This window comes from Dendrobates tinctorius, unplaced genomic scaffold (genome assembly GCF_039654945.1).
Source record: "Dendrobates tinctorius isolate UK_male_01 unplaced genomic scaffold, ASM3965494v1 ptg000016l, whole genome shotgun sequence".
Classification (NCBI taxonomy): Eukaryota; Metazoa; Chordata; class Amphibia; order Anura; family Dendrobatidae; genus Dendrobates; species Dendrobates tinctorius.
In genome coordinates this window covers 33,491,261-33,512,579 of record NW_027361684.1, presented here as the reverse complement: position 1 = coordinate 33,512,579, position 21,319 = coordinate 33,491,261, and the positions used below count along the sequence as shown (strand labels likewise).

Below are 21,319 nucleotides of genomic sequence, written 5' to 3'. Positions count from 1 at the left end.
TTAATAAACTTGTTGAATGTGGTTTTGAGCACCTTGAGGGGTGCCGTTTTTAGAATGGTGTCACTTTTGGGCATTTTCTGTCCTATAGGCCCCTCAAAGTGACTTCTATTGTGAGGTGAAATTTTTTGGGAAAAATGAGAAATCGCTGGTCAAATTTTAACCGTTGTAACTCCCTAACGAAAAAAAAATTTGTTTCAAAAATTGTGCTGATGTAAAGTCGACATGTGGGAAATATTATATTAACTATTTTTTGTGTGACGTGACTCTGATTTAAGGGCATTAGAATTAAAAGATTGAAAATTGCCAAATTTTTGACAAATTTACATTTTTTTCACAAGTAAACGCAAGTCATAGCGAAGAAATGTTACCACTGTCATGAAGTACAATATGTCACGAGAAAACAATCTTAGAATCAGTGGGATCCGTTGAAGCGTTCCAGAGTTATTACCTCATAAAGTATAAAATTTGGCTTGGTCATTAAGGTCAACATTAAGGTCAAAATTGTCTCGGTCACTAAGGGGTTAATCCTGTTGCTAAGACGATTGTGTTTACAGTTGGAGGGAGACACCTAGTGGTAATGAGAAGGAAGGCGCCGATTTCCTGGTGACTTCTGTGTCCACTAAAAGAATCAGGTAAGAACCAAGAAAATTAGTGGAGTTTATAGGAATCATCCTGTGTAAATTCTCAGTTGGTTATATGCTGTGAGATCATGTAATAGTCGCAGCCGCAGTTTGGAATAAATGTGGTTTGACTCATTATGTTATAAATATACGGTATGTATTAGTAACACTACTGTGCATAATGTCACATTTCCAGTTTCTTTTCAGCTTTGTTTTAGATATAGATCACTACAGAGTAGAAGCTGCTGGCTGAAAATCTTTCAATGTAACGATTAAAAAACGATCAAAGTTATTATTTTTTTAATGAGGTGTGAGTTGTTGTTCATGCAATTTCCTAACCATATACAGCTAGGTCCATATATATTTGGACACAGACAACATTTTTCTAATTTTGGTTCTAGACATTACTACTAGAGTTGAGCGAAACGGGTCGAAAAATTTCAAAAGTCGCCGACTTTTGGCAAAGTCGGGTTTCATGAAACAAAACCCGAGCCTAGGATGAGGTCGGCCACGAGGTCGGCGACTTAAGCGCCAAAGTCGCGTTTCAAAAGTTTGTTTTGCGCTCTTTTTCAGCCAATCAGGATCCACGGACACTGTGGGCAACATGATGACATAGGCAGGGGTCACCACCATCTTTCAGAAGGGCATGCAAGTGATTGGCTTGCTTTGGTGGGCGTCACAGGGGGTATAAAAGGGCGTGCACGCCGACCGCCATGTTGCTCATGCTGATCTCAGAATAGGGAGAGCTGCTGTTGATTTTGTAGGGAGAGCGTTAGGCAGGGAAGAAGACACCAAAAACTGCTTCTGCTGCTAGCGATTTTGCTTGTACAACACACCAGTCACTGTGTGTGCAGTGCAAGTGGAGGCTATATTTTGCTGGATTAGCGGTGTTGGTTGGTAGGCTGCCTTCTAAGGCTTCCTGACGGCTGCATTGCTGTTTACCCACTGCTCTGCAAACTGCATTTTTAAAAGCAATCCCAATTTTTTTTTTGTCCTGGTGAGGTACTGAGCGTGCATTTTTTCACACCATACAGCGATGCACACTCCTCACACAGTACCGTGTAACGGCTGTTATCACAGCCACAGTGAAGCTATCTGTGCGTCACTCTGTAAGGATAAGTCAAGGACATGTTCCGTTCTTACAGACCTGCACCTTCTAGTTTTGTCTAGTTTTCAAACAGTTAAATATATTTGCTGTTTGATCACATTCAAAACTATAGAGAGACAGCGTGTGTCAGTCCGTATACTTAAAAAACACGGGGCACTTAAAAAACACGGGGCTTGACAATTTTACGTACACCGGACAGCCGTGTACGTGCACACTCCTCTCTCAGTACCGTGTAGCGGCTGTTATCACGGCCACAGTCGAGGACATGTTCCGTTATTACAGACCTGCACCTTCTAGTTTTGTCTAGTTTTCAAACAGTTAAATATCTTTGCTGTTTGATCACATTCAAAAGTATAGAGAGACAGCGTGTGTCAGTCCGTATACTTAAAAAACACGGAGCTTGACAATTTTACGTACACCGGACAGCCGTGTACGTGCACGCTCCTCTCTCAGTACCGTGTAACGGCTGTTAACACGGCCACAGTGAAGCAATCTGTGTGTCGCTCTGTAAGGATAAGTCGAGGACATGTTCCGTTCTTACAGACCTGCACCTTCTAGTTTTGTCTAGTTTTCAAACAGTTAAATATATTTGCTGTTTGATCACATTCAAAACTATAGAGAGACAGCGTGTGTCAGTCCGTATACTTAAAAAACACGGAGCTTGACAATTTTACGCACACCGGACAGCCGTGTACGTGCACGCTCCTCTCTCAGTACCGTGTAACGGCTGTTATCACGGCCACAGTGAAGCTATCTGTGTGTCGCTCTGTAAGGATAAGTTGAGGACTTGTTCCGTTCTTACAGACCTAAATTCTAGGGAGATTCCTATTCTGCCCAATTCTATATACACCTTGTAGTTTGTCATACACTAGCCAATTTCTGCCTGTGACATAGCGCTGTGATATTCACTGGGCCTCACACAATCCAAAAGTGTCCAGTGTCCACAAGTGTGTGCTGAAATTCAAAATCTCCGTTATCCTCTAGTCACATTTTTCACACCTGTGACATCAAGCATGTGACATAGTGCTGTGATATTCAGTGGGCCTCACACAATCCAAAAGTGTCCAGTGTCCACGAGTGTGTGCAGAAATTCAAAATCTCCGTTATCCTCTAGTGACATTTTTCACACCTGCGACATCGAGCCTGTGACATAGCGCTGTGATATTCAGTGGGCCTCATACAATCCAAAAGTGTCCAGTGTCCACACAAGTGTGTGCAGAAATTCAAAATCTCCGTTATCCTCTAGTGACATTTTTCACACCTGTGACATCGAGCCTGTGACATAGCGCTGTGATATTCAGTGGGCCTCACACAATCCAAAAGTGTCCAGTGTCCACAAGTGTGTGCAGAAATTCAAAATCTCTGTTATCCTCTAGTGACATTTTTCACACCTGCGACATCGAGCCTGTGACATAGCGAAGTGATATTCTGTGGGCCTCACACAATCCAAAAGTGTCCAGTGTCCACAAGTGTGTGCAGAAATTCAAAATCTCCGTTATCCTCTAGTGACATTTTTCACACCTGCGACATCGAGCCTGTGACATAGCGCTGTGATATTCAGTGGGCCTCACACAATCCAAAAGTGTCCAGTGTCCACAAGTGTGTGCAGAAATTCAAAATCTCCGTTATCCTCTAGTGACATTTTTCACACCTGCGACATCGAGCCTGTGACATAGCGCTGTGATATTCAGTGGGCCTCACACAATCCAAAAGTGTCCAGTGTCCACAAGTGTGTGCAGAAATTCAAAATCTCCGTTATCCTCTAGTGACAATTTTCACACCTGCGACATCGAGCCTGTGACATAGCGCTGTGATATTCAGTGGGCCTCACACAATCCAAAAGTGTCCGGTGTCCACAAGTGTGTGCAGAAATTCAAAATCCCCATTATCCTCTAGTGACATTTTTCACACCTGCGACATCGAGCCTGTGACATAGCGCTGTCATATTCAGTGGGTCTCACACAATCCAAAAGTGTCCAGTGTCCACAAGTGTGTGCAGAAATTCAAAATCTCCATTATCCTCTAGTGACATTTTTCACACCTGCGACATCGAGCCTGTGACATAGCGCTGTGATATTCAGTGGGCCTCACACAATCCAAATGTGTCCAGTGTCCACAAGTGTGTGCAGAAATTCAAAATCTCCGTTATCCTCTAGTGACATTTTTCACACCTGCGACATCGAGCCTGTGACATAGCGCTGTGATATTCAGTGGGCCTCACACAATCCAAAAGTGTCCAGTGTCCACAAGTGTGTGCAGAAATTCAAAATCTCCGTTATCCTCTAGTGACATTTTTCATACCTGCGACATCGAGCCTGTGACATAGCGCTGTGATATTCAGTGGGCCTCACACAATCCAAAAGTGTCCAGTGTCCACAAGTGTGTGCAGAAATTCAAAATCTCCGTTATCCTCTAGTGACATTTTTCACACCTGCGACATCGAGCCTGTGACATAGCGCTGTGATATTCAGTGGGCCTCACACAATCCAAAAGTGTCCAGTGTCCACAAGTGTGTGCAGAAATTCAAAATCTCCATTATCCTCTAGTGACATTTTTCACACCTGCGACATCGAGCCTGTGACATAGCGCTGTGATATTCAGTGGGCCTCACACAATCCAAAAGTTTCCAGAGTCAACAAGTGTGTGCAGAAATTCAAAATCTCCGTTATCCTCTAGTGACATTTTTCACACCTGCGACATCGAGCCTGTGACATAGCGCTGTGATATTCAGTGGGCCTCACACAATCCAAAAGTGTCCAGTGTCCACAAGTGTGTGCAGAAATTCAAAATCTCCCCTGTCCTATAGACACCTTGTACCTTGTTTTACATTACTATATAGTTTGTTGGATTTTGTCTACATTTCTACCAAAAATGAGGAAGGCTGGTGGAAGAGGCCGTGGAATTGGGCGGGGGATGGCAGCTGGTAATGATGGTGTTGGTGGTGGATCTGATGGTAGTGGCAAAAGCAAAATAGGACCGAATGCAGGAGGTGTTGAGCCTGCGTCATCGTCTGGCTCCACAAGGCCTCGAAGGCTTAGTTTTCTAGGAGTTGGCAAACCGCTTTTAAAGCCAGAGCTTCAGGAACAAGTTTTGGCTTACATTGCTGACTCGGCCTCCAGCTCTATCGCCTCCTCTTCTGAAGTTGTAAAAAATAAAAGCACTGAGTCGTCATTGGAGGCTCATGTTCATGAACCACACCTTTCCTTGTGTCCTTCACCCCAACCAAGATTGAAGGATGACGCAGGCCATACTACTGATTACTCCATGGAGCTGTTTTCACATACCATGCCTGGATTATCAAGTGAAATGGTGAATTACCCAGGCCAAGATGAATCTGACATGGAGTGCACTGATGCACAGCCACTGATAGATGATTCTGCTGGTACATTCACTCAGAGCACTACATTGTCCTTGCAGTGTACAGAGCCAGATTCTGACCCTGATGAGACTCAGGTGCCCCTTCCCGCATACTATACCACCATGCACGGTGACACAGAGGAAGGTGCACATGACATTGAAGAGGAGGTGATGGATGACCCAGTTGTTGACCCAGATTGGCATCCATTGGGGGAAGAGGGTGCTGCTTCCAATAGCTCAGATGAGGAGGAGGAGTATCCACAGCAAACATCGACATCGCAACAGCTGATATCTGGCAGGCCCGGAGCACTCCAAAGACAGGTTCCAAAAATCAAGAGTTGCTGGACAGCTTGTCCAGAGGGTCAAAATATCACAGCGTGCTAGGCCGCAAAATGTCTGCCAAAGTAGGAAGAGTGCAGTGTGGCACTTTTTTGAACAAAATCCTCATGATCAGGCCAAGGTTATCTGTAAGAAGTGCGCAAAGACCTTTAGCCGAGGGAAAAATCTGAAAAATTTGAATACCAGTTGCATGCTTAGACATTTAACCAGCATGCACTTTCAAGCGTGGACACAACACCAAACCTCAAGTACCACATGTGCAACTGATCACAAAGAAGGTAGTCAGCAACGCTACATTGTTTCCCCCACTGTAAGCCCACCAGTTAGCACAGCAGCAAATGTTGAGGTGTCGTTGCAAGGCCACAGCAGTCAGGGAATCCCACTGTTATATCAACGAAAGACTGAATCTAGGCCATCAGAAAGAACACCAACTCCATCACCATCATCAACCCTCTCTCAGTCCGCCCTGTCCACCGCTACTTCCACCATATGCAGCTCTCAAGTCCAGCTCACCCTCCCAGACACTATGAGTAGGTCAAGAAAGTACTCAGTCTCTCATCCGCGTACACTGGGTTTGAACGCCCACATTGCCAAACTAATCTCGTTAGAGATGATGCCCTATCGGTTGGTGGAAAGCGCAGCTTTCCGCGAACTCATGGCCTATGCAGTACCACGCTATGACCTACCCAGTCGCCACATCTTCCCTCGCAAAGCCATCCCAGCCCTCCACCATCATGTGAAAGACCGCATTGTCCATGCACTCAAGCAGTCAGTGAGTGGAAAGGTGCACCTCACAACTGATGCATGGTCCAGTCGGCATGGCCAGGGCCGTTACGTGTCCATCACTGCGCACTGGGTTAATGTGGTGGATGCAGGGTCCACAGGGGACAGCGGTGATGGGACAGTGCTGCCTAGCCCACGGTATAGGAAACAGTTGGCTGTAGGCGTTCGACCCTCCTCCTCCTCCTCCAGAAGCGAAAGCTCGTCCACAGAGCGCAGTCGTACGAGCACTCCATTTGCAGCTGCCACTGTTGCACACGAGGTGTCCCCCTATCGAGCAGCTAGTGGAAAGCGTCAGCAGGCTGTGTTGCAGATGATGTGTTTGGGTGACAGACACACCGCCGAGGTGCTGGCCGAGTACTTTCAGCGACAAACTGAGTCATGGCTGGGCAGTGTACATCTTGAGGCAGGCAAGGTAGTTAGTGATAACGGCCGTAATTTTGTGGCAGCCATAGCCCTTTCAAAACTCAGCCACATACCTTGCTTGGCTCACACCTTGAACCTGGTGGTGCAGTGCTTCCTCAATAATTATCCGGAGTTAACAGCCCTGCTCCAGAAGGTGCGAAGACTGTGCGCGCACATCCGCCGGTCGCCTGTACACTCCGTTCGTATGCAGAAGCTGCAGCGATTGCTCCACCTTCCCAACCACCGCCTCATTATCGACATTGCAACAAGGTGGAACTCCACCCTGCACATGGTTGAGTGGCTGTGCGAGCAGAGGCAGGCCATAATGCATTTGTGGGAGGATACATGGCCAGGCACTTTGAGAGCAGACATGGAGTTGACAGGTGTGCAGTGGTCGAAGCTGAAAGACCTCTGTAAAGTCCTTCAGTGTTTTGAGGAATGCACACAGCTGGTAAGCGCAGACGACACCATCCTAAGCATGAGCATCCCACTTATGAAGGGTCGGACTGGGGTGCCTAGGGCCCACCAGGGGAATTGACTCTAGGGGCCCACCCCATGGCTACCATAAATGGTTTTATTATGTGTTCATTTTTTGGCCTCTCCCACTAAAACGTGTGCCTTTTAGCAAGCTGTACAGTGTGCAAAAGAGAACGCTCTCAGCCTCCTATATATCGTACACACTGTACTCTTGGCATCCTATATCACATACAGACCGCACTCTCTGTCTCCTATAACAGATTCTTTCTATTAGAGGCTGAGAGTGTAGTATGTACAGTATATAGGATGCCGATATTGCGGTATGTACGGCATATTGGCCTCGTATATGACATGCAGACTGTCGGCCTCCTATTACGCCCCCTATAAGACAGTGTCGTCCTCCTATTAGGCCCCCTATAAGACATACAGACTGTCAGCCTCCTATTAAGCCTCCTATGAGACATGCTGACTGTTAGTCTCCTATTAGGCCCCCTATAAGACATACAGACTATCGGCCTCCTACTAGGCCCCCTATAAAACATACTGAGTGTCAGCCTCCTGTTAGGCCCCCTATAAGACATACTGAGTGTTGGCCTCCTATTAGGCCCCCTATAAGACTTACAGACTGTTGGCCTCCTAATAGGCCCCCTATAAGACTTACAAACTGTTGGCCTCCTATTAGGCCCCCTATAAGACTTACAGACTGTTGGCCTCCTATTAGGCCCCCTATAAGACATACTGAGTGTCGGCCTCCTATTAGGCCCCCTATAAGACATAAAGAGTGTTGCCTCTGTACAGACCGCACTCTCTGCCTATGTACGGCATACAGGAGGATGATAGTGCGGTCTGTACGGTCAGTATACTGGCCTCATATGACATATTAGGCCATATAAGAGTGTGGTGCGTGTGTATCTTATCTAGGAGGCACTGACAGAGACTGTGATCTGTGATGCTGCATCATGTCATGTGTATGACCAGGGCCAGATTTGGGATTTGGATGTTTCGCCCCCAGCAGTTTGCCCCCAGCAGTTCGCCCCCGGATGTTTGCCCCCAGCAGTTCGCCCCCGGATGTTTGCCCCCAGCAGTTCGCCCCCGGATATTTCGCCCCCAGCAGTTGGCCCCCGGATGTTTCACCCCTGGATTTTTCGCCCCCAGCAGTTCACCCCGGATATTTCGCCCCCAGATTTTTAACCACTGGCAGTTCACCCCTGGATTTTTCACCCCAGCAGTTCACCCCCGGATGTGTGTACCCTGTTTTGCCATGTTTTGCCTATATTGCGAAATATCCGGGGGCGAACTGCTGGGGTGAAAAATCCAGGGGCGAAACATCCGGGGCGAACTGCTGGGGGGTGAAACACCCAGGGGCAAACTGCTGGGGGCGAAAAATCCGGGGGCGAACTGCTGGGGGCGAAATGGGCAGGGGGGGGATGTACCTGGGGCGAACTGCTGGGGGCAAATTGCTGGGGGCGAACTGCTGGGGACGAAACTTCCTAAAACCGCCAGATTTAGGCAAAGTGGGGCCCTAGCCCAATTTTAAAATGGGGCCCCAAATGCTAACATATTGCACATCACACAGAAGCATTTCGGTTGTAGTTACATGCGCTGAGTTCAGGACGCTGAATCAGTGTGGTCGACAATATTGAAGTCGTTCAACACTTGTTTCCCGGCCTCTTTCCACCGTCTGAGAAAGAATGATGGGGACAGAACAATCACTAATGGATTAATCTGTCCCCATACAGTATCATGTTATCAGCAGCACATCTACAGTTTCCATATAATATAATGTCCCCTTAGTCCTCCATATAATATATTCTGCCCCATAGTCCTCCATATAGTATAATACACTCCTCAGTCCTTCATATATTAAAATACACTGCTCAGTCCTCCATATAGTTTAATACACTCCTCATAGTGCTCCATATAGTATAATAGACCGCCAGTCATCCATGTAGTACAATTCACTTCCCATAGTATAATGCACCCCATAGTTCTTCATATAGTATAATGTATTCCCCATAGTCCTCGATACAGTATAATGCAGCCCACATATAACATAATGCAGCCACACCATAGAACATAATGCAGCCACCCCACAGAGTATAATGCAGCCCTGCCATACAATATAATGTAACCCTCATAGAATATAATGCAGCCCCCCTCTTATAGTATAATGCAGCCACCCCTTAGAGCATAATGTAGCCACCCCACAGAATACAATGTAACCCCGCATAGAATATAATGCAGCCCCCCTCGTATAGTATAATGCAGCCCCTCCATAGAATATATGGCAGCCCCTTATATAGTGTAATGTAGCCCCTCCATAGAGTACAATGTAGCCCTCCTCATATAGTATAATGCAGCCCCAATAGAATATAATGTAGCCTCCTCATGAAGCATAATAATGCCCCCCTACAATATAATCTAGCCCCCCATAAAATATAATGCAGCCCCCCGTAGAATACAATGTAGCCTCCTCATATAGTATAATGTAACCCCTTCATAGAATGATGCGATCACCACCATAGAATATAGTAAAGATAATACAGCCCCCCCATAGAATATAATGTAGCCCCGAATAGAATATAATACAGCCCACCTCCCCATAGAATATAATGTAGCCCCCCATATTATATAACACAGCCTACCCCATAGAATATAATGTATAATGTACCCCCCATGGTATATAACATAGCCTCATAGTATATAACACAGCTCCACATGGTATATAGCACAGCCCCACATGGTATATAGCACAGCACCATGGCATACAGCACAGCCCCCCATTGGTATACAGCACAGCCCCTCATTGGTATACAGCACAGCGCCATGGTATACAGCACAGCCCACATGGTATTAAGCACAGCCCCACATGGTATAAAGCACAGACCCCCATTGGTAAACAGCACAGCCCCCCATTGGTATACAGCACAGCCCCACATGTTATAAAGCACAGGCCCACATGGTATAAAGCACGGCCCCACATGGTATATATCACATCATCACATGGTTTACAGCACAGCCCCCCATTGGTATACAGCACAGCCCCCCATTGGTATACAGCACAGCTCCACATGGTATAAAGCACAGGCCCACATGATATAAAGCACAGCATCACATGGTATGCAGCACAGCAGCACATGGTATACAGCACCATGGTATACAGCACAGCCCCACATGATATACAGCACAGGCCTCTTCCTCCTCCGGACCCCTCTGGCCTCCTCTTCCTCCTCCGGACCCCTCTGGCCTCCTCTTCCTCCTCCGGACCCCTCTGGCCTCCTCTTCCTCCTCCGGACCCCTCTGGCCTCCTCTTCCTCCTCCGGACCCCTCTGGCCTCCTCTTCCTCCTCCGGACCCCTATGGCCTCCTCTTCCTCCTCCGGACCCCTCTGGCCTCCTCCGGACCCCTCTTCCCTCCTCCGGACCCCTCTGGCCTCCTCTTCCCTCCTCCGGACCCCTCTGGCCTCCTCTTCCTCCTCCGGACCCCTCTTCCCTCCTCTTCCTGCTCTGGACCCCTCTTCCCTCCTCTTCCTGCTCCAGACCCCTCTGGCCTCCTCTTCCTCCTCTGGACCCCTCTGGCCTCCTCTTCCTCCTCTGTACCCCTCTGGCCTCCTCTTCCTCTTCCCTCCTCTTCCTCCTCCAGACCCCTCTGGACTCCTCTTACTCCTCTGGACCCCTCTGGCCTCCTCTTCCTCCTCCGGACCCCTCTTCCCTCCTCTTCCTGCTCCAGACCCCTCTGGCCTCCTCTTCCTCCTCTGGACCCCTCTGGCCTCCTCTTCCTCCTCTGTACCCCTCTGGCCTCCTCTTCCTCTTCCCTCCTCTTCCTCCTCCAGACCCCTCTGGCCTCCTCTTACTCCTCTGGACCCCTCTGGCCTCCTCTTCCTCCTCTGGACCCCTCTGGCCTCCTCTTCCTCTTCCGGACCCCTCTGGCCTCTTCCGCACCCCTCTTCTGGACCCCTCTGGCCTCCTCCGGACCCCTCTTCCCTCCTCCTGACCTCTCTGGCCTCCTCTTCCTCCTCCGGACCCCTCTTCCCTCCTCTTCCTCCTCTGGACCCCTCTGGCTTCCTCTTCCTCCTCTGGACCCCTCTGGCCTCCTCTTCCTCTTCCCTCCTCTTCCTCCTCCAGACCCCTCTGGCCTCCTCTTCCTCCTCTGGACCCCTCTGGCCTCCTCTTCCTCCTCTGGACCCCTCTGGCCTCCTCTTCCTCCTACGGACCCCTCTGGCCTCCTCCGGACCCCTCTTCCCTCCTCCTGACCCCTCTGGCCTCCTCTTCCTCCTCCGGACCCCACTTCCCTCCTCTTCCTCCTCTGGACCCCTCTGGCCTCCTCTTCCTCCTCTGGACCCCTCTGGCCTCCTCTTCCTCTTCCCTCCTCTTCCTCCTCCAGACCCCTCTGGCCTCCTCTTCCTCCTCTGGACCCCTCTGGCCTCCTCTTCCTCCTCTGGACCCCTCTGGCCTCTTCCTCCTCCGGACCCCTCTGGCCTCCTCTTTCTCCTCTGGACCCCTCTGGCCTCCTCTTCCTCCTCCGGACCCCTCTGGCCTCCTATTTCTCCTCCAGACCCCTCTTCCCTCCTCTTCCTCCTCCGGACCCCTCTGGCCTCTACCATGGAGACTTTGTTTCCCCTCCTCTCCAGGGACACAGACCACCCGTCACCCACTCACTCTAGACTCTACTCACCGGACCTGCGCAGAGTAGGAGCGGGAGCAGCAGCAGGGAGAGCGGAGCTCAGCGGCGTCCTCTTCTCGCACACGCTGGCTGCTATGCTATTAGTCAGCCAGCTACAGAGCCAGAAAGCAGAGCGCGTGGCGTTTCACCGCCCATCAAGAACAGCGCTGATGTCACGTGGCAAGGTCCTGGGGCTGGGTGAATCATCAGAGAGACCCAGAGCCAGCAAGGGGGTCGCCCGACGCCGCATCTGCGCCTCAGACGGGGGTATGCTGGGCCCGCGCCGCCTCGCGCTATGGTATGTGCACGCGCGCGTCCCTTCAAATCATGGGACACGCTTTTAAAGGGCCCACACACTTAAAGGGGCAGCATTTTTAAAGGGCCCCCAGCGACCCTCGGGGCCCACCGTGCATTTACTCGGTACCTCGCCAGGCCAGACCGAGCCTGCACTTATGCGTCTGCTCATGCAAACTTTGACGCACCTTAAGGAGCAGGCGTCTGCAGCCAATGTTGACGAGGAGCAAGAGGTGGAGGGAATCCTTGATGACATTCAGCCATTGTCTGCTCAGGGACCTCTCCTGGACGAGGTGGAGGAAGAAGTGGAGGAGAAGGATGATGATGAGGATGATTATTTAGGGGAGGAGGATGCATCTCGTGGGGCAAGTGAAAATGTTAGCGTGGCAAGGTCTGGTACAGGGTTTGTGCGTGACTGGAGGGATGTGGATTTGCCAGAAAGTGCTCCTCCACCCAGCACTCACAGTGCATCATTGATACCGGGAACATTGGCCCACATGTCAGATTATGCCTTGCAGATCCTAAAAAGGGACCCACGCATTGCCAAAATGATGAACGATGACGACTACTGGTTGGCCAGCATCCTGGATCCACGCTATAAAGGCAAAATACAAAACATCATGCCACAGGAGAACCTTGACCTAATATTGGCTACTAAACAAGCACCTCTGGTTAACCGGTTGGTTGAGGCATTCCCAGCACACAGCAGCGGTGATGGTTCTCACACGAGCCGTACGGGCCGGGGGCAGCTTGGCAGAGGTGTTCGTGGTGCACACAGCAGAAGTGGCGTTGGAGACAGGGGTTTCATGACAATGTTGTGGACTGATTTTTCACGGACCGCTCACACGACTGGTAATACTGCATCGATGGAAAGTGACAGGAGTCAGCAGTTGTCAACTATGGTTAACAACTACTTTTCCTCCCATATCGATGTTCTCCCGCACAGGTCATTCCCCTTTGACTATTGGGCCGCTAAACTGGACACCTGACCTGAATTGGCACAATATGCCTTACAGGAGCTCGCTTGCCCAGCTGCAAGTGTGCTATCGGAAAGAGTCTTCAGTGCAGCTGGATCAATCCTGACAGAAAAAAGGACCCGTCTGTCAACCCAAAATGTGGATGATCTAACTTTCATTAAAATGAACCATTCATGGGTTTCCAAGGATTTTGTCCCACCTTCCCTTGATGACACATAGGTTGCCAGAAAAATGGCTTGCTTTGGTCCTCCTCCTATTCCGCAAACTTGACCTATTTCGCCTTTTGCAGCAGCTGAATGACCCACATCTACATATGCCACTTTGTAAACCTCCCTAAGTGGGCGGCCCCCCCATGGCCGGGGTCACCACCTAGCGCACAAAACCGTGCGAGTGCCGTTGCCCTGGACAGGTGGGTAGGCCGACTCTTGGGCGCGGGCACTGGCATAGGGTCCCTCATAGTGCAATCAAGTGTCTCTGACAGTGGTGGTGGTGCACACCCGCCGTCAGACACACCGCCGTACTATGAGGGGCCCAGTGTCAGCACCGACGCCCACGAGTGTGCCCCCCTTGCTTGGGCAGGGCCCCAGCATTTGCAATGTTTACCTCTCCCTGCTCCTCCGCTGTGTATTCTGGGCTGTCAAATCCTTCACTGGGACTGCCACTACAAATTGATTGAACTGAAAGATGATGGTTAAGATGTAGCTATGCCCTGTCCTGCTGGCCGGGCTCTAGCTCCAGATGATCAGTGGCTTCCATTTCTTATGGACGTCGACTCACAATTACATGCAGTGGTGGTTTATCATCAGCTTTCACAGTTTTCCTACTCACAAACGTGTGACATTCCGGCGCACATTTCAAAATGTGCCCTCTCATGCCAATCAAATAGAAACGCCTATGGCCTGTGGCTTCTGTCTTTTGCACTCCAAAGTTACGTGACAGATCATGATAGCCAGTGAGCACCATGTTTACATCGCTCCCTGTGATAAAAATTGGATTGAGATGAGTAACAGTGATGGAATCAACGGAAGTGCGATACAGCAAGACTTTATTCACAAAAAAATGTTTTCACTGTCTCAACACACAAATTAATTGAGGGTCAGCATCGCCTATGAGAATTGTGACGGAAGTTTTTCCCGTGAATAATAATTCCTAGATTTCTGCAATCAATAGCCTTTATGTCACTAATTGTATGCATCTCATTTCCTATTGCGGAGAGGCTGGACTGTATTACTGAGACAGAAATATATATGAAGATTTAAAAATAACACCAAAAGTATATAGTTGTGTACGCCTCAAATGCAATTCCTTTTTTCCACTTTTTAGATTGCTGTGTAATCCATACTGAGAACACGGAGATTTTACATGTTTAAACTATGCTATATATACCTGCAATCCAGTGATAAAGTACCCTTTCTCAACTTTGTACAATCTGGTCAAATCCATACTGGGCCTGAGAACATCTGAGTCTGCCTCCTGATCTATAGACATATATTTTTAATGTGTAAACTAGGCTACATATATGTGTTATCCGGTGAAACTGTACCCTTTATCAACTTTCTACAATGTTGTTGAATCCATACTGGGCCTGAGAACGGCTGCCGAGCTGTTAAGCAAGCTACAGCACCTGTGGTTTGGACACGTAATTTTTTCAGGAATGACGGTTAGGCCTAACTCCGGAATTGCGGTTGACTTACTGGGAAATCATCATTCGCGGGGAATAATCTGAATCCCAGATCCCCATCACTAACGGAGTTCAGCAGGTTATCTGCACCTGTAAGCGACAAAAGCTGGTCCTTTCAGTGCAGCGTGCATGCAGCCCCGGACATGTACTGGAATGCTAGACCTGTTATTGCTCGATCTCACGTGCCACAGCCTCGCGTATCCCTCTAGTAAGCTTGACGCGTACCGCGGGGCCATGCCGGAGTCTCGGTCGTTAACGGAATAAAGCTGAGAAATCGCTAGCACAACTACAAACGGACATACCACACCACACACAGAATCGACAAAGATTGCAATCTGTCCATCTTTTCTGTAGCTTGTATGGTAGTGGTTTCCCGGGTGCAGTCCAATTAAGCCACAAGCTCCACTCCTGGTGGTGCCCTTTTGGACATTCCTTTAAGGTTCAGCTTTGCAATCATACTGGCCCCGGAATCCAAAAACTTTGCCTTCATGGACACTGTTTGGCGGTTCGTGGGAATAACGCCGCCCGATCAGCAGTCGGCATATGGGTCGCCCTCCCAGGGCTGTGGGGTACTCGGTACCGGGCCGGTGTCAGTGGGATGTGTCACAGCAGCGGTGACCCAGACGGTGGCCCTGGGCGCCCATGTAAATGGCGTGGTATAATGGTAAAGAGTTTATATAGATAGTTTGACGCCACCTGTGGTGGTCGGCAACATAGATGTTAGGCCGACGCTGCATGCAGATCCTCTGGGACTGATGGTGTTGTGCAGCAAAGATGGTGAAGCTCCCCACAGGTGGAGCTGGAGTCCCAGGGAAGTGTAGATGTAGTGATGGGGGAAAGGCACAGGCGGTGTAGGTGCTGGTACCCAGATGTAGCGGTGCTGGAATAACTGTAGGACACCAGAGCGTGCAGTTCCAAAGCTTTACTCACAGTCTGCAGGTTACACAGATGCCTGCCTCCGTGCTGTGTCCTCCGGGTCAGGACCTCTGCCAACCTCCGGGACCAGAATGGAAAGCTCCCTTCCAACACTCCGCCAACATGTACCTTCCTGAACGTCTCCTTTCTAACGCTTGTGGGGGAAGCACTCACAGGACCGTGGTTCACTGAAATGCCTCCTGTCTAACAGATGTTCCTCAGACTTTACTTGTATGGCAGACAGCTGTAGCCTTTTCCTTCTGCCTCGCACACGTCGATGCTGGGGCCTCCGAGCCTTAGTTGGGTACAGAGCATTTATAGCTGCTTCTTCCCCCGGTTTCTGCTGCAGGAACGTCAGTGTCCCTACAAACTCGGAGACCGGAATCCGGACCATGCGCTCCAGCTAGGAGTGAGCCTTAACTCTGCTCATCCTCCAGCTCCCCTTCCAGGGGCGTATCTAAGGGGGGGCAGCCGGCGGGGGGGGGGGAATCCGGGCCGCAATGCAGCGGTCCGCAGTGTCCTCCCTGGCGGCTGCGTTCTGCCGCCCCCCCTGGCCTGAGAGTCGGCGGTTCTCTGTATCAGCTGTCAAGCTGACAGCTGGCGCAGAGAGGGTGCGCGTGCCGGCTCCCAGGGAACAATCGTACTGGTGTCTGTACAGACGCCAGTACAATTGCAGCTCTGACCGCCGGGCCAGAGCAACGTCAGCAGCGTGACCTGTCATGTGATCACGCTGCTGACGTCACTCCCCGGCGCCCAGAGTGCTCAGTGAACGCTCAGCGCTGGTGGTAAGTGTGCTCCAATGTGGAGCTGAAGAAATCACCGAAGATGGGGGGTGTTAATGTGTGGCGATGGGGTTAATGTGTAGTTGGGTTAATGAGTGGGGATGGGGTTAATGCGTGGGGGGGTTAATGAGTGGAGATGAGGTTAATGTGGGGATGGGGATTAATGTGTGTGGGGGGTTAAAGAGTGGGGATGGGGGTTAATGTGTGGGGATGGGGGTTAATGAGTGGGGGGTTAATGAGTGGGGATGGGGGTTACTGTGTGGGGGGGTTAAAGAGTGGGGATGGGGGTTACTGTGTGGGGGGGTTAAAGAGTGGGGATGGGGTTAATGTGTGGGGGGTTAATGAGTGGCGATGGGGGTTAATGTGTGGGGGGTTAATGAGTGGGGATGGGGGTTATTGAGGGGGGTTAATGAGTGGGGATGGGGGTTATTGAGTGGGGATGGAATTAATTTGTGGAGGGTTAATGAGTGGGGATGGAATTAATGTCTGGGGGGTTAATGAGTGGGGATGGGGGTTAATGTGTGCAGGATTTGGAGTGGGGGGGTACATAATGTGTTGGGGGATTTGGGAGTATGGACGGGGGGGTTAATGAGTGAGGATGGAATTAATGAGTGGGGATGGGGGTTATTGTTTGGGGGGTTAATGAGTAGGGATGGGGTTAATATGTGGGGGATTTGGAGTGGTGGGTACATAATGTGTAGGGGGGATTTGGGAGTGGGGATGGGGGTTATTGTTTGGGGGGTTAATATGTGGGGGATTTGGAGTGGGGGGTACATAATGTGTGGGGGGATTTGGGAGTGGGGATGTGGGGTTATTTAATGTGTGGGGGATTTGGAGTGGGGATGGGGTTAATGTGTGGGATTTGGAGTGGGGGGTGCATAATATGTTGGGGGGATTTGGGAGTGGGGATGAGGGGTTATTTAATGTGTGTGAGGGATTTGGAGTGTGGATGGGGGTTACTTAATGTGTGTGAGGGATTTGGAGTGTGGATGGGGGGTATTTAATGTGTCTGAGGGATTTGGAGTGTGGATGGGGGGTTATTTAATGTATGTGAGGGATTTGGAGTGGGGATGAGGGGGATTTAATGTGTGTGGGGAGATTTGAGGACACAGAGTATGTATGAGCAAACAGTATGGGGGTTGGGTGCAGACAGTATGGGGAGCGAACGGGTTAATGTATGTGGACACAGTATGGGGAGTCAGGCGTATGTGTGAGCAGACAGTATAGAGAGTGAGGGGGTAAATATATGATGAGACAGTAGGGTGAACAGAGGGATGTTAGAGGAGGGAGGGGAATAGTGTGAGGCGACAGTATATTGCAGACATTTTTATTCAGGAGCATTATAATGACACTTCTATCTTTAAGGGCATCGTGTGGAGATTTGCTGCAGAAGACCGGAGAAGATGAAAGTCTGCAGAGACGAGATGTGGGTGAGAAAACTCATCATGGGGTTTGGACAAGAAGAAGAAAAGGAGAACGACTCCAGAGACGACGTCATCTATAAGGTACCTGGATGTAAATGTTATTTGTGCTACTGACTTATTCTCATGTTTTTATTTGTTAGGAACATTAAAGGGGTTATCCAGGTTTGTACGGAGTCTGCAGTCATTCTATGTGACTGCAGACTTCTGAATTCTCACAGTGCTCACTGAACACTGTCAGGATTCTCTCGTGCCGGTAATTTACGTACATGTGGTCACGTGCTGACTAGATGTGTGTAGCCTCACTCAATGAAAATGAACGGAGCGAGGCCGGGCACATCTAATCGGAATGTGGCCAGTAGTATATAAATCACATACTTGTGCTGACATGACTGTACATCGGCAAGCGAGAATCCTAAAAGTGTGCAGTGCATTAGTTGTGAGAATTCAGAAGCTGCAATGTCAGGATTCAGCACTGCAGGTTCATCAGTGTCATCACACGGACACTTCACTCATATGCGATTTTCATACTTGACAACGAGCTTCTCTTCCTGCTTACAGTTTTTCACTGAACATTGAGAGCATTAGGGAGAGAAGCTCGTGGGTACATGGCTAAGAGTGCAAGTCGCATATGTACTGGGGGGGGGGGGGGCGCCGAGCCAAATTCTTGCCCCGGGTGCCAGGAAGCCTGGATACGCCTCTATCCCCTTTTCACGTCCACACACTTCCCCTTCCCTGCACAGAGTGCCCTAACTTACCTCCTCCAGACCACGGAGAGCAGCTCCTCAGCAGTCAGGTTCAGAGGTCTCCCTGCTGGCCTGGAGTGGGAAATGTGTTGTGTGTTGGTTTCACTGCTAGAGAGATCCTTCGTTGCTCCCAAGCTTGACAACACACTCCCTAGGAGGAAGGCAATGCCACAGTGGCGACCGTACTCTTGGGAACGCTACAAGTGCACTGAGACCCAGCCACTGCTGGATGATGCTGCTGGTACATTGACCCAGACCACTACATTCCCCTCGCACTCTACACAGCCAGAATCTGACCCAGATGAAACTCAGGTTCCCCTTCCCGCATACTATACCACCTTACACGGTGACAAAGAGGAAGGTGCAGATGAAAGTGCAGGTTCCTTGAGCAGGTGGGGGGGCATACTCATGGGCGATGGCACAGGGCATCGCATAGTACGCAAAAGTGTCTCTGCCGGTGGGAGGGCCTAAACAGCCAAGTGCAGTGAGATGGAAGATGGGGACGACAAGGAGTTCAGAGTAGTGCAGGGATTCCCTAGCAAGGAGACTTATGTAATTGTTTTCAATGTTGGGACAGCAATTTTTGGGGAGCACTATACTCTGGTGAATGATATATGGGGCCCACCATACACTGGAGCATTCCAAAGGTGGACATCAGACACTGGAGCAGCATTTACAGGGCCCATTATACACTAGAGCAGTAGAAATGGGGCCCATTATATATGGAGCATTATTTGGGCCCATAAGACAGTGGAGCTTCATCCATTGGGACCAACATATACTGTAGCATTATGTGGAGCTCATCATATACGGTTTGAAACAATATATGGGAATAATGATTCCGTATGGAGAAATATATGGGCCTCATTACTCTGTATAGCGCACTAAGCGCTGGCCATAATACTGTATGGAGTTATATACTGTCCATTTTTGGAGGTATTGGAGAATTTAAAATGGATATCAGTCATGAGATGTAAGAAGTGAAGTATTTTTCATTGTACTATACTGCTATTTCTCTGCCGTATCGGAGCATCATGAGTTGTGGTATGTGTTAAAGGGGCGCTCTTTGGCCCTGGGCCCACGAAAACCTGGAGCCAGCCCTCCCCCCCCCCCCACAACTGTAGCCAAATAACCCCCATTTTTCAGTGCGTAACTAGTATTATGAAGTTAATTAAGGTTGACAAGCTTCAGTAACAAGAATTTATGCTTTTGGCATTCAAATGGGCAGTGTTGGTGTGTTTCCTGTCCTCCTCTCACTGCCGACTTTAATTCTCCATTGACTTACATTGGGTTTCGTGTTTCGGGACGACTCCGACTTTTCCTTATAGTTGGCCGATTTTGCTCGACCCGACTTTTGGAAAAGTCGGGTTTCATGAAACGAAACTCGACCCTAAAAAACCAAAAGTCGCTCAACACTAATTACCACAATGAATTTTAAACAAAACAATTCAGATGCAGTTGAAGTTCAGACTTTCAGCTTTCATTTGAGGGTATCCACATTAAAATTGGATGAAGGGTTTAAGAGTTTCAGCTCCTTAACATGTGCCACCCTGTTTTTAAAGGGACCAAAAGTAATTGGACAGATTAAATAATTGTAAATAAAATGTTCATTTCTAGTACTTGGTTGAAAACCCTTTGTTGGCAATGACTGCCTAAAGTCTTGAACTCATGGACATCACCAGACACTGTGTTTCCTCCTTTTTGATGCTCTGCCAGGCTTTTTTCAGTTTATTATTTTTACCTAACTAAGGGGTTGTTAAAAGGGGGTTTGATTTACTATTTTTTTTTAATTTTGATCACTGAGGGTCTATCACAGTGACCAAAATGAACCAATAAGAAAAATTTCCTATAGTTGCCAGGTGCCAGCCGGCAGATCTCGGCGGGTACACTGCGCATGTGCCTGCCGTTTTCTACCCAGAAGAAGACGCTGGTGGCAGGGGGAATTCACAGAGGGGATGCACGGGCAATGGAGGTATGGGGCGGAATCGGGGGATCCCATTTCTATCTCTTCTGATGTGCGATCACATCAAAGGACAGGGAAATTAAATGGGAAATCAGACTTTTTATTTGTGGACGCTGTTATTCCGTTAATAATGTCATCCTGGTGGCCTGTACCTTTCCCAATCTTCCACCTTCCGCGTCAGCTATCGCTGTGATTGGCTGATCAATTCTGACTAGACAATCACAGAGAAGTCACAATAAAGTTGAAAAAATACATGTGAGACAGCACCAATCACAACAGTCACAATGGATGGGGGTGATCATGATGTTACCTTGGCTGATTAATCGTTTTGGTGTTGATTGACTGAACAATAGTTACTGACCAATCAGTGCCAAAAGGGTTCATCTAAAATAGCGATCACCTCTCTGCACGCCATGTTTACCTCAGAGTTGCCGTGCAGAGCGATTGCAGACCCCCTCTGTGTTACCTCAATGTAAGAAAATCATTGGTGACCAGTGCGATCCTCCTGCGATCTGTGCTGTCTGTGTCTCTGTGTCCTGGGTGACCAATCTGTGATCATAGCAGCATCAGTTCCTAAATCCCTGTTCCAGCTCCCCCCACACCCTAATTGTATTTTTTGGCGCACTTCTTTGATGCTTTTTCCATGTGCACAGCATCCTGCGCTGAGCATTCGTGATCTTCCCTTGGTCGCAGTCAGAGTAATGGAAGTCGCAGTGTAAGTGATGTCTAGTGTTGAGCGATACCGTTCGATACCCAAAAATATCGTATCGGATGGTATCGCCCGATACGAAAA

The 21,319-nt window shown here is 49.2% G+C and overlaps 1 protein-coding gene across 3 annotated transcripts in view; it reads left to right on the top strand.

Moving 5' to 3' along the window:
• Window positions 1-558: 558 nt before the first annotated feature.
• LOC141080434 (uncharacterized) overlaps window positions 559-21,319 on the top strand; it is a 75,228-nt gene continuing 54,467 nt past the window's right edge. For all 3 annotated transcript variants that reach the window (XR_012228906.1, XM_073565645.1, XM_073565646.1), the window contains exon 1: window positions 559-632. The gene's annotated coding sequence lies outside the window, so the exon portion shown is untranslated. The remainder of the gene's footprint in view (window positions 633-21,319) is intronic.